The sequence below is a fragment of the Gorilla gorilla genome, chromosome 5 (genome assembly GCF_029281585.2).
Source record: "Gorilla gorilla gorilla isolate KB3781 chromosome 5, NHGRI_mGorGor1-v2.1_pri, whole genome shotgun sequence".
Lineage (NCBI taxonomy): Eukaryota > Metazoa > Chordata > Mammalia > Primates > Hominidae > Gorilla > Gorilla gorilla.
The window spans coordinates 38,091,970-38,106,633 of record NC_073229.2 but is presented as its reverse complement, the minus strand read 5'-3'; positions in this window follow the sequence as shown (position 1 = coordinate 38,106,633).

Here is a 14,664-nt window from a genome sequence, read left to right as displayed (position 1 = left end):
TTTTTGTTACTATTATTAATTTCCCAAAACTCTTACTCAGAGTGCTGTGAAACACCTGACAAGATGTGTCAGATCAGGCTAGGACTCCTTAATATTTTAGCCTTGTTACCTTTTCTGAAACAGATGAGTTAAAAGTTCCATTAAACCTTGCACCAGGCTCAGGAATATTTTAGTCTTGCATTCAGGCTAGTTGAGGATCCATAGCCCTAAACATTTGTCGACACTGGTAGAAGTGACACTATCTTTATTTTTTGAGACAGAGTCTCGCTGTTGTTGCCCAGGCTGGAGTGCCATGGCACGATCTCAGCTCACTGCAACCTCTGCCTCCTGGGTTCAAGCGATTCTTCTGCCTCAGCTTCCTGAGTAGCTGGGACTACAGGTACATGCCACCATGCCCAGCTAATTTTTGTATTTTTAGTAGAGACAGGGTTTCATCATGTTGGCCAGGCTGGTCTTGAACTCCTGACCCTAGGAGATCCGCCTCCCTTGGCCTCCCAAAGTGCTGGGATTACAGGCATGAGCCACCGCGCCCAGCCAGAAGTGACACTATCTTTAGGGCAGATTAAGTGGTACTCAAAGGGCGTGAGCTAGAAGTGTAATATACCAGCAGCTTCCCTGCTCTTGTTCCATCAGTGTTGCTTTCCTCTATGGATATACCTATGGAGGAAACTAGTACTGTCACTACTTGGATATTACCATCTGCAGAGCATCACTGGCAGCTTGCATTTGGTGGCAGTAGTGGGGGTTGTGAGGGAGGAGTGGTGCAACATACACAGTAATTATAGACCTGCGCCTTATGATTAGAGACCAGCCTGGGACTGGGGCTGTGCATAGAATCCCGGCTTGAGCTCCCCACAAGTGATTGCAGTAAGATAAATACGACACAGCCACAAGAAAGCAAGTGTTCACACTCTAGACCCACACCTGCAATTCTGCTTTAGAAAGCTTTGAGATATTTATCATTCTACCTTACCCAAGTTTTTTTAATATAGGGTATTTGGTAGAGAAACAGATATTTTGACATTTTACGTCTAGTGAACTCTAGGATGAGTAGGTGGAGAGAAGAGTTCAAAGAGAGAAGATAGTGGAAGATAAGATGCTAAAATCCAAGGTAGGCTATTAATTTGTGGAAGAGGTAGCATGTTTTAGCAGAAAGAATGAGCTTTGGAGTCAGAGTGATCTGGGTTTAAATTCTGGCTCTGCCATTTACTAGCTATATAGCTAGGGGTGGTGGCTCACGCCTGTAATCCCAGCACTTTGGGAGGCCAAGGAGGGCAGATCAACTGAGGCCAGGAGTTTGAGACCAGCCTGGCAAACATGGTGTAACCCCATCTCTACTGAAAATACAAATATTAGGCTGGACATGGTGGCTCACGCTTGTAATCCCAGCACTTTAGGAAGCCAAGGCGGGCGGATCACCTGAGGTCAGGAGTTCAAGACCAGCCTGGCCAACATAGTGAAACTCCTTCTCTACTAAAAATACAAAAATTAGTCAGGTGTGGTGGCATGCGCCTGTAATCCCAGCTACTCGGGAGGCTGAGGCAGGAGAATCACTTGGACCTGGGAGGTGGAGTTGCAGTGAGCCATGATCATGCCACTGCCCTCCAGCCTTGGTGACAGAGCAAGACTCTGTCTCAAAAAATAAAAATAAAAAAAGTCTGTTTTCTTATATGTCAAATGGAGACCCATATTTCGACACCCATATTGCTAGGTTTTGATGGAAAGAGGCAATAATACATGTAAAGTGCCAGGCATATAGCAAATGCCCAATAAGTGGCAGCTATTTATGAATCTACTTACATGTGTGATCCTGCTTTGCAGCTCTTTGTCCAACCTGACTCTCAGCGTCTAATCTTCCTAGAGCCCCTGGATGTCCACTGGCTAGGGCAGCTTAGCTTTGTCCCATACTAGGAGTGCAGCCATGTCCTGGTTAGTTGCAATCATAGAATCCTGACTCAGAAACTCAGAATAATAACATAAAGTCAGCTCTACTGTCTATCCCACTCCAACCTGCTGATCTATTAGTGACCAGCATCTGGCTGGTTCCTCAGTCTGAGCCCTCCTCACCTTCCCTTGAAGACAAATTTATCTAGAAGTAGAACTGGATGTTTTTGACAACAATTACCCCTCTTTCCCTTGCTCTGACTGCCCCAAGACTTCTAGTTTTCCCAGAATAGGCCTGTGTGGTTGACTGACTGGTGGCACCCCAAAAGATATATTTATATCCTAATCTCTAGAATCTGTGATTGTGATATTTGTGGGGAAAGGGTCTTTGTAGATGTAACTAAGGTAAGGATCTCAGGATAAGACCATTTTGGATTATCTAGGGTGGCCCCTACATCCAATGACAAAGATCCTTAGAGGGGACACCCAGAGGAGGCACACACAGAGAGGAGGAAAAAGCCATGTAAAGTTGGAGGCAGAGACTGGAGTGAGTGGCTACAAGCCAAGGAATGCCAACAGTCACCAGAAGCTGGGAGAGGCAAGGAACAGAATCTCTCCTAGAGCCTCTGGAGGGAGCAGAGCCCTGCCAACACCTTGATTTTGGACTTCCGGCCTCCAGAACGGTAGTGGAATAAATTTCTGTTTTAAGCCACCTAGTCTGTAGTAATTTTTATGGCAGCCTAAGAAACGAACACAGCCTGTTATCCTGCCTACCTGAAACTTCAAACCTGTCAACTCTTACTCATCTTGGTTTTTTTGAGACAGGTTCTTGCTCTATTGCCGAGGCTGGAGTACAGTGGCAATGAGATCAGGGCTCACTGCAATCTCCACCTCCTGGGCTGAGTGATCCTCCCATATCAGCCTCCCAAGTAGCTGGGCTGCAGGCACACACCACCAAGGCCGGCTAATTTTTGTGTGTGTGTATTTTTTGTAGAAATGGGGTTTTGCCATGTTGCCTAGGCTGGTCTTGAACTACTGGACTCGAGCCATTCGCCCACCTCGGCCTCCCAAAGTGCTGGGATTACGGGTGTGAAACACTGCACCTGGCCCCCATCTTGTTTTTATTCCTGCCAAGGTATCATTCATTGCTGGACATCAACGATACTAAATGCTAGCCTGAGCTATAGACCCTACCGAAGAGTTTTCAACATATGACTTACTGACCGGCAGACACAGACTCACCTAAGGAGCTTATAAAAATGCAGATTCCTGAGCTCTACTTCAACCAAATGAATCAGAATCCTTTAAGGCAGGCCCCAAGAATCTGCTTTTCACAAGCCCTTCCAGAAAATTCCTTTGAGCACTGGAGACTAAGAGCCAGAGTCATGTGTATACCCTTGGACTTCCATAACTTCCCGTTGCTACAGCTAGAATTGCCCCCTGACCCGTGCCCCCTCCCCCCACGCCTAAATGCCTTGATGTATGTTTCTGATATCCCTCCTGCTCCTTATCCTTCCTGTTAACATGAGCTCTGGATTCCTTTGCATACACACACTCACACTCACACACATACACACAAATGTTTATATATATACATGTACATATATATGTATATACATACTATCTATAGATACAGTTTGACATTACAATCTTCTCTGAAAGTCTTCATTTTCATCTAGAAATACAATTTGGCCAACATGCATAAAATCTACAGAAACAACTTCCAAGAAACAATGCTATTCAACAGTTGTACGAGAATTCAGAATAGAAAAATTATTGTTTAAGGAGATTAAGGAAACTGTTCACAAGCAAAGAAGGTCTTTGGAACATCAAAAGTTTAAATGGTGCCTTTAATTTAGTTCAGCCAAATCTGGTTGCCGCATCAGATTTAGAGCCTATAGTTTTAAATTTTAGGATCTGAGGAAGACTAGTTTCGGAGTTTAAAGCTTTTTAATTGCAATCCAGTTAGTTGCCCACAAAGAAATAACATTCTCTGTTTTATCTTCCTGGTTTAGAAGAAGGAGGAGTATGTCCTCAAGCCATTACCACATGAAACACTCATAACAGAATTTCTAAGTGCTTATCCTAGAAAATTGACCATTATAGTTATTATAGATAGTAGTGTAGATACTAGTATTGAGTTTCTTCTCTTCAGTTCTTTGATCAGGAAGGTACTGTTTGGATAGAGCTTGTGTTTTAAAATAAATCTAGGATGAAGTTCTGGCGTAGAGCACTTTTCCCAAGTATGTCTTCTGAATCCGAACCTCTGGTAGGGATCCAGGAATCTGCATTATAGGCAGGATATTTTTGATGCAGGTGGTCCACACAACACACTCTGAGAAATACTGCCATCCGTGACCTAGCAGTCTCTGCCCTTTCCATTGGCTTCTTTGGCAGCTATGGCATAGAAAACTCCCTTGTACATAGTATTTTTTGAGCAACTGAGATTTTCATTGTTAGGAGAATCATTTTTTTAGACCATACTGTGGTTGCAAATAGCCTCTTTTACTAAAGCTCTTCTTGCTCAGTTAACAAGTAATGTGATTCAGACAAAATATACTGGATGGAAAAGAAAGGTATTGTCTCAAAGGTTTGTGTTTCCTTGCGTTTGTGAAACAGATTTTTATTGTGACATAAAATATAAAGATAACCAAACAAAACAGATGTTTGGCTTAATGATTTATTAAGTTGAACACCTTTGTAACCACCACCCAGGTCTGGAAATAGAACTTTGCCTGAACCCCTGAGGACCCTTTCTTGTGCCCCATCCTGAGCACAACCCCCTCCCTCACACCAAAAATAACTATTAGCCTGACTTTTTTTTTTTTTCTTTGAGACGGAGTTTCGCTCTGTCACCCAGGCTGGAGTGCAGTCGCATGATCTCGGCTCACTGCAAGCTCTGCCTCCCGGGTTCAAGCGATTCTCCTGCCTCAGTCTCCAGTAGCTGGGACTATAGCATGCGCCACCAACGCCCGGCTAATTTTTGTATTTTTAGTAGAGACGGGGTTTCACTGTTTAGTCTGGCTGGTCTCAAACTCCTGACCTCAAGTGATCTACCCGCCTCAGCCTCCCAAAGTGCTGGGATTACAGGCGTGAGCCACCGCGCCCGGCAATGTCCTGATCAATTTTGATTCCACTCTTAACAGTTTCTCCTCAGTGTGAGACCTCATCTTAAAAGGGAGACCTGGGGGTTGGTTTTGAGAGAGACCTGGGGGGTCGGTTTTGAGAGAGACCTGGGGGGTCGGTTTTGAGAGAGACCTGGGGGTCAGTTTTGAGAGAGACCTGGGGGGTTGGTTTTGAGAGAGATCTGGGGGGTCTGTTTTGAGAGAGTGCCCCAGTTACCTCAGACCTTCCTACCCGCCCCCTGCTCTCACCTACCCCTGGAGGACAGGACCCTTCTCAGTTTTAGAGGCTGTGCCTGTGTCAGCTCACTGACATCCCAGTGAAGCTCTATTGGCTGTTTGGGGATTCTCCTATTCTCGGGTCCCACCAACACTACCTGGTTTCCCTTCTCCCTCACTGCTGATGCCACGCAGCTCTTATGGCACTTGGTAGTTCATCCCTACTCACTTGTACTTTGGGATTCATGTGGTTACTCTGTCACCGAGTTTTGCTGTAAACTTTAGCCATGGATATTTGGTTTTGCAGTCTAGATGTCCTTTCTGTTTTTATGTGGGGGTAAGGAGAGATGGAAGAATGATGCTGTCTCAGCACCATCTTTAGATTTACCTTCCCTTTCCTTTTATTTTATTATTAATTATTATTGTTATTATTTTTTGAGATGGAGTCTCATTCTGTCGCCCATGCTGGAGTGCAATGGTGTGATCTCGGCTCACCGCAACCTCCGCCTCCTGGTTTCAAGAGATTCTCCTGCCTCAGCCTCCCAAGTAGCTGGGATTACAGGTGCCCACCACCACACCTGGCTAATTTTTGTATTTTTAGTAGAGATGGGGTTTCACCATGTTGGTCAGGCTGGTCTCGAACTCCTGATCTCAGGTGATCTGCCCGCCTCGGCCTCCCAGAGTGCTGGGATTACAGGCGTGAGCCACCATGCCCGGCCAATTATTATTTATTATTTATTTATTTATTTGTTTGTTTGTTTTTGAGACAGAGTCTCGCTCTGTCACCAGGCTGGTGTGCAGTGGCGCGATCTCGGCTCACTGCAAACTCCACCTCCCGGGTTCAAGAGATTCTCCTGCCTCAGCCTCCCAAGTAGCTGGGACTACAGGTGTGTGCCACCACACCCAGATAATTTTTGTGGTGTTTTTAGTAGAGACGGAGTTTCACTGTGTTGACCAGGATGGTCTCAATCTCTTGACCTCATGATCTGCCCACCTCAGCCTCCCAAAGTGCTGGGATTACAGGCGTGAACTACCGTGCCTGGCCTATTATTTTTTAATAGGACGGAGTCTGGTTATGTTACTTAAGTTGGTCTCGAACTTCTGGCCTCAAGGGATCCTCCCACCTTGGCCTCCCAAAGTGTTGGGATAACAGGCATGAGCCATCGTGCCCAGCCCCCTTTCCTGTTAAACATGTGTTTTGAATCCATACTGTAGGATTGCCGTGGAAACAATATCAAGTAGATAGACATTTCCCTGAGCATTAAGAGAAAGGAGAGTTATGAGAGGTATTTTTTTTTTTCTCAGAGAGAACTTGCAAGAGCTGAAGAAGAGAATGGGAGTCGAGGTACTTGACTCACTTAGGCAATGATTAGAAGGAGATTTAGAACAGGGAGAAGCAGAGGAACACACCACCTTTTCGTATTTGGTAGGCTGATTGTACCTCTTTCTTGTGGGTTTTAAATAGGGAACATTGTTGGCAGCATATCACAAACGGGCCTGTGGGTAGAAAATTCCTTTTTTCTTTCCACCTGGGTTTCCTTGACAGCACTCCCTCTTCATTCCCATTCAACTGCTCTGACTTACTGGATCTCATTGATGGCTTCGTTTTCTTCTGTTATTCCCTTAATATCTTCTTCCTTCTCTTCTTCCTGTTTTATACATTCTCCTTGGACCATATTTTTTTTATTGTGGTAAAAATATACATAATGTAATATTTATCATTTTAACCATTTGTAAGTGTACAATCAAATACATTCACAGTGTTGTGTAATCATCACCATTATCTATATCCAAAACTTTTTCATCATCCCTGACAGAAATTTTGTTCCCATTAAATAGCAGTTCTTCATTCCCTTCTCTGTACTAGTCCCTTGTCACCAGGATTCTACATTGTTTCTGTGAATTTGGCTCTTCTAGGTACCTCATGTCAGTGGAATCACACCATATTTGTCCTTTCGTGTCTGGCTTATTTCAGTTTCCCTAATGTAGTCAAGGTCCATCCATGTTGTAACATACAGGCCTATCTCTTTTTCTTGTGCTTTGCTTTATTGCACTTTGCAGATGTTGCATTTTTTACAAATTGGGGTTTGTGGCAACCCTATGTGGAGCAAACCTATCAGCACCATTTTCCCAATAGCGTGTGGTCACTTCATGTCTCTGTGTCAAAGCTTGGTAATTCTCACAATATTTCAAATGTTTTTGTTATTATTATATCTGTTATGGTGATTTGTAATCAGAGATCTTTGATGTTACTATTGTAATTGTTTTGGGGTACCACTAAACACACCCATATAAGACTGCAAAAGGAATCAATAAATGTTGTGTGTGTCAAAAACAGCTGGCTGTTCCCCTATTTCTGCTTCTCTCTGCAGGCCTCCCGATGCCCTGAGACACAAAAATATTGAAATTAGGCCAATTAATAACCCTATAATAGCCTTTAAGTGTTAAAGTGAAAGGAAGAGTTGTACATCTCTCACTTTAAGTCAAAAGCTAGAAATGATGAAGCCTAATGAGGAAGGTATGTGGAAAGCCAAGACAGATCTAAAGCTAGGCCTCTTGTGCCAAAGAGTTAATCAGGTTGTGAATGCAAAGGAAAAGTTCTTGAAGGAAATTAAAAGTGCTACTGTAGCCAACACATGAATGTTAAGAAAGTGAAACAGCTTTATTGTTAATATGGAGAAAGTTTGGATGGAAGATCAAACTAGCCCCAGCATTCCCTTAAGCCAAAGCCTAATCCAGAGCAAGGCCCTAGTCTCTCAATTCTATAAAGGCCAAGAGGGCCAAGGAAGCTGCAGAAGAAAAGTACTACTAGCACATGTAGTTTCATGAGGTTTAAGGGAAAAAAGCCATCTTTATAACATAAAAGTGTGAGGCGAGGCAGCAAGTGCTGATCTAGAAGCTACAGCAGGTTATTCAGAAGAACTAGCTAAGTTCATTGATGAATGTAGCTACTACTCTTAACAACAGATTGATGAAACAGCCTTCTATTGGAAGGAGATGCTAAATAGGACTTTCATAGCTAGAGAGGAGAAGTCAATGCCTGGCTTCAAAGCAACAAAAGACAGGCTGACTCTTTTGTTAGGGGTTAATGCAGCTGGTGACACTAGATGAAACCAATGTTCATTTAACCATTCCAAAATCCTGGAGCCCTTGAGAATTATGCTAAATCTACTCTGTGATCTGTTAGTGGAACAACAAAGCCTGAATGACAGCACATCTGTTTACAGCATGGTTTACTGAATCTTTTAAGCCCACTGTTGAGAAATTCTGCTCAGAAAGAAACTTTTTTTTTCAAAATATTACTACTTATTGACAATGCACCTGGTCATGCAAGAACTCTGATGAAAATGTACAAGGAGATTAATATGCTGTTTTTCATGCCTGCTGAAACAACATCCATTCTGCAGCCCATGGATCGAAGAGTAATTTTGAGTTTCCAGTCTTATTATTTAAGAAATGCACTTCGTAAGACTATAGCTGCCATAAATAATGATTCCTCTGATGGATCTGGCTTAAGCAAATTGAAAATCTTCTGGAAAAAATTCACCATTCTAGATGTCACTGTGAACATTCACGATACATGGAAGGAAGTCAAAATATCAATATTAACAGAAGTTTGGGGCCAGGCGCCCAGCTCACGCCTGTAATCCCAGCACTTTGGGAGGCCAAGGCGGGTGGATCACGAGGTCAGGAGATTGAGATCATCCTGGCTAACAGAGTGAAACCCCATCTCTACTAAAAATACAAAAAATTGGCCGGGTGTGGTGGTGGGCGCCTGTGGTCCCAGCTACTTGGGAGGCTGAGGCAGGAGAATGGCGTGAACCTGGGAGGCAGAGCTTGCAGTGAGCCGAGATGGCGCCACTGCACTCCAGCCTGGGTGACAGAGTGAGACTCTGTCTCCAAAACAAAAAAAAAAGAAAAAGAAAAGAAAAAAAAAACCAGAAGTACGGAAGAAGTTGATTCCAACCTTCATGGATGACTTTCAGGGGTTCAAGACTTTAGTGGGCATAAGTAACTGCAGACGTGGTGAAAATAGCAAGAGAACTAGAATTAGAAGTGGAGGGCTGGGTGTGGTTTCTCACACCAGCAATCTCAGCACTTTGGGAGGCTGAGAAGGGAGAATCTCTCGAGACTAAGAGATTGAGACCAGCCCGGGCAACACAGTGAGACGACATCTCTACAAAAAATTTAAAAGTTAGCTAGGCATAGCGGCTTGTACCTCTAGTCCCAGCTACTCAGGAGGCTGAGGTAGAAAGATCACTTGAGCCCAATAGATGGAAGCTGCAGTGATCTATGACCACCACACTACTGCACTCTAGCCTGAAAAATAGAGTGAGATACTGTCTCTTAAGAAACAACAACAACAAAAAAAAAAAACAAAAAAACAAAAAATGAAGTGAAGCCTAAAGATATGATTGAATTGCTGCAATCTCATGGTCAAACTTGAGTGAATGAAGAGTTCCTTCTTATGGATGAGCAAAGGAAGTGGTTTCTTGAGATAGAATGTACTCCTAGTAAAGATGCTGTGAACCAAGCTTGTCCAACCCGCAGCCCATGGCCCAGGGGCCGCATGTGGCCCAAGATGGTTTGAATGCGGCCCAACTCAAATTTGTAAACTTTCTTAAAACATTATGAGATTTTTTTGCAATTTTTTTTTGAAGCTCATCAGCTATCATTAGTGTTAATGTATTTTACGTGTAGCCCAAGACAATTCTTCTTCCAATGTGGCCCAGGGAAGCCAAAAGGTTGGACACCCCTGCTTTAAACATTGTTGAAATGGCAACAAAGAGTTTAGAATGTTGCATAACCTTAGTTGATAAAGCAGTGGCAGGATTTCAGAGGTTTGACTTCAAATTTTGAAAGAAGTTCTAGTGTAAGTAAAGTGCTATCAAACAGCATTGTATGATACAGAGAAATCTTGCATGGAAGGAAGAGTCAATTGATGCAGCAAATTTCATTGTTGTCTTATTTTTGAAAATGATCACTGCCACCCCAAGCTTCAGTGACCACCACCCCTTATCAGTCAACAGTCTTCAACATCGAGGCAAGACCCTCCACCAGCAAAAAGATTACGACTTACTGAAGGCTCAGATGATCGTTAGCATTTTGTAGTAATGAAGTATTTTTTAAGTAAGGTATGTACATTGTTTTTTAGACAATACTGTTGCAGAGTTAATAAATTACAGTATAGTGTAAACATAACTCATATGCACTGAGAAACCAAAAAATGTGTATGACTCGCTTTATCATGATATCAACTTTATTAATATGATCTGGAACTGAACTTGCATTATGTCTGTCATATGCCTGTATGTCAAAATTCCATTCCTTTTGATGGCTGAATAATATTTCACTATGTATATACACACACACACCACATTGTGTTTATCCATTCATCTCTTGATGTACTCTTGCGTGGTTTCCACCTTTTGGCTATTGTGGACATTATGAACATTGGTGTATAGGTATCTAAGTCCCTGCTTTCAATTCTTTTGGGAATATACCTAGCAGTGGAATTTCCAGGTCATATCGTAGTTGTACGTTTAAATTTTTGAGGAACTTCCTGAATAATCTTGACCTTAGCTACAAATTTAACTACCGTTTACGTAGTGTTGTCAAACAGAACTTTGTACAATGATGTAAATGTTCTGTAATTCTGCACTGTTGAATATGGTAGCTACTAGCTACATGTGGCTAATGAGCACATGAAATATAGCTAGTGTGACCAATGAACAGATCTTTAAAGTCCTATTTAATTTTAATTAATTTAAATTCAAATTTAAATAGCCACACATGGGCTATTTTATTGAACTGCCTACATCTATAAGCTGAGGCTTTTTCTAATTCTGTATCTCCAGTTCGACCATTTTTTCTGAGTTTCAAATACATACTTCCAATATGCTTCCATGAACACTTTCTTAATTCATGTGTCCCTTATTTCTTATATGAACAGTTACTGCAGACTCCAGATTTATCTCCTAATGTGAAGTTGGCATCAAACTCCAGTCAACTCTACTGCCAAAATGATCGTGTCTACTTTGTCTAAGATACTTTAATTGGAGCTGGGCTATCAACATGGGCAATGAGATCTTTCTAAACTTTCTAAACTGTAAATCCAACCAATTTTATCTCTCTGAGGCTCCCCGTTACCTTAAAAATTAAAACTCAGTTCCTTATATTAGCCTACAAGTTCTCATGTTATCTCTCTGGCCTCATTTCACTTCATTTTCCAATAGGCAACATTCACTCCAGCCATACCAGTACCAAACTACCTGGAGCTCTTCCAATGCGCTCTCCTACTTCCATGTCTGATGTAGCTGTCACTCTACCTGAAAATGCCCGCCACCCCACGGGTCAAAGGCAAGTTACTACTCATTGTTTAGGACCCTGCTGAGGGAATGCTTCCTCTGTGACACCTCCTCAGGTCTTTCCTCCCCACCCCATATTATTTACTTATTCAGTAAATGTTTATTGAGCATCTACTTTGTGCAAGACCCTGATTTAGAAAGTGTGGATATAAGTAAGAAGCAGATAGACTTAAGGGTGCCCTCATCAAACTTGAAGATACTGGCTAGCAAATATGGATTTATAATAATAATATAATTATATATTATAACATATAATAAGTATTGTGATGTGAGGCAATACACAGTGGTATCAAGACACTGCAGAAGAATACATAGCCCAAGCTTGGAGGAAAGTCTAGGAAGGCTTCTTGGAGGCGTTAATGGTAGAAGAAAGAGTAGGAATTATTTGGGTAATATGGGATAAGAACAGGGAACATGGAATGCATGGCTTGGTGGAGGAAATGAAAGCAGTTCAGCAGGCCATCCTAAAAAAACCTTGTAAACAATTATCAAGACATTTTGAAAAGTCATTATGAAATTTTACACAGGTATGTGACACGATAAGATTTCGTCTAAGAGGCCGGGCAAGGTGGCTCACGCCTGTAATCCCAGCACTTTAGGAGGCCGAGGCAGTCGGATCACGAGGCCAGGAGTTTGAGACCAGCTTGGCCAACATGGTGAAACCCCGTCTCTACTAAAAATACAAAAATTAGCTGAGCGTGGTGGCGGGCGCCTGTAATCCCAGCTACTCGGGAAGCTGAGGCAGAAGAATCCCTTGAACCCGGGAGGCGGAGATCGTGCCATTGCACTTCCAGCCTTGGCGACAAGAGCAAGACTCTGTCTCAAAAAAAGAAAAAGAAAAAGATTTGGTCTAAGAAGGGTTCCTTCAGCGACAGTAGGGAGAATGTGTTGGAGGGGTCAGGACGTTGGCAATAATCTAGGTCAAGGATGGACAAACTGTGGTCCCTGGGCCATATCTGGCTCACTGTCTGTTTTTGCATAGCCAACAATCTAAGAATGGCACTTATACTTTTTGGGCTTTTGAATGGTTGAAAAAAAATTAAAAGAATATGCTATGACAGGTGAAAACTTAAATGAAATTCTAATTTTGGTTTCTATTAATATTAATAGAGTTTTATTGGAACACAGCCAGACATATTTGTTTACCTATTGTCTGAGGCTGCTTTCAAGCTACATGGATAGAGCTGAATACTTGCAACAGAGACAGTTTGACCCATAAAGTTGAAGCTATCTACTCTCACCCTTTACGGAAAGAGTCTGCCAACTCTTGATGTATCTAGGTGAGACATCACAGTGAATTATGCCAGAAAACCCAGCCTGACACAGATGTGTCATCTCCTTTTCCGTAATGTGTGAATTAAAGTGATCCTCTATTGATTTCTTCCTGTTTTCTATTTTTCTTTCTTTCACTAACTGTGAACATCTTGGGAGTACATTTTTTTCTTTTCTTTCTTTCTTTTTTTTTGAGATGGAGTCTCTGTCACCCAGGCTGGAGTGCAGTGGTGCAATTCTTGGCTCACTGCTACCTCCGCCTCCCAGGTTTGAGTGATTCTCATGCCTTAGCCTCTCAAGTATCTGGGATTACGGGTGAGCGCCACCATGCCTGTGTAATTTTTGTATTTTTAGTAGAGCCAGGGTTTCACCATGTTGCCCAGGCTGGTCTTGAACTCCTGGCCTCAAGTGATCTGCCTGCCTCGGCCTCCCAAGGTGCTGGGATTACAGGTGTGAACCACCACACCCAGCCTAAATTTTCCTTTCTGTAGTCAATTTGTCTTTTTGTGCTTAGTGCATAGGACAGGCTTAGTAAATGTTTGTTGGATAAATAGATATACGTGGATTTATATGTGTGTGATACTCGTGTGTGTGTGTGTGATACTCGTGTGTGTGTGTGTGAGATACTCGTGTGTGTGTGTGTGTGTGTGTGTGTCCATAAGCAGCTGCTGCTTTTGTGAGCGCATCCTCTGCTCTCCACTGCTAGGGACCATCTCTAGCCCATGTGATTTAGTTGAAACTGATCCCCACTATCTCTTCTGTAAAAGTGGGAATGTGATCTAGGCCTAAGAGACTAGGCCTGGCTAATCTCTTCTAGTCCTTCGGTTTTAATCATTGAAGTCTCAGAGGGTCATCTTTCCCCTTACTTTGGTTTTGCCTGGAGTTGATCTGAGTTTCATCCTGCCCAAAGCTGGTGAGATATTCATCAGGAAAAGTGAAAGGTTTATTCCTCCAAGTATTTACTATTCCTGTTCTCTCATGGCACCTAAATACATACATACATACATATGTGCATGCATAGAGGTAGAACCTAATGTCAAAGGTAGGCATGCAGACTAAACCAAGCCAATGAAACTCAAGTACAGATTTGTTTTATGTATTTAATAGAAAAGAGGAACTCTTTCTTTCTGCTGTCTCTGAAGCTGGGAGGATACGAGCCTAAATCGTCTAGGGCTACCACTCGGAGGTAGAAAGCCTGAGAATGAAGCCAACAGAGGAAAATGTGAATGAGAGAGGGAAGAGAATCTAAGTGTTAATAAGATAATTAGAGCCCCCACGTCCTGTACTTTTCAGTTATGTGAGTCAATAAGTGCCCCCTTTTTGCTTAAGCTAGTACATATTGGGTTACCATTATTTCAAACAGAATGGTTCATATCTAAAAGCTTATGGAGCTCAAGTCTGTTAGACGTTGTCACAGGTTGAGTTCAAGAGGCTGAGGTGAATACTTGGATGCAGGTGGAATTTTGGGGAGATGACATCTGAAAGCAGGGGTGAGGGAATAGTAAGCGTGAAAGAGGAAAAGTCCATAAAGACTTTTAATGAGTTAATGAGTTAATGACTACTAAGGGCAACTGGGGCTCACTTCTGCTGGGGACACCCTGGGTAGAATGTCTCAGAATTGTCCCTCCAGGAGAAGGGAAACTGGGGCATTCATCTGGTGACATGATGATCCCTTGTTAGTTGAGAGTTAACACTTGGGTCATTAATTCCTCAAAAACTTGGGGTTGCTGGTGCAACAGCTGAGTAGGCTTCCTCAGCTTTGAAGGAAACTCCAGGGAGAAGCATGGAGAGACGTCAGG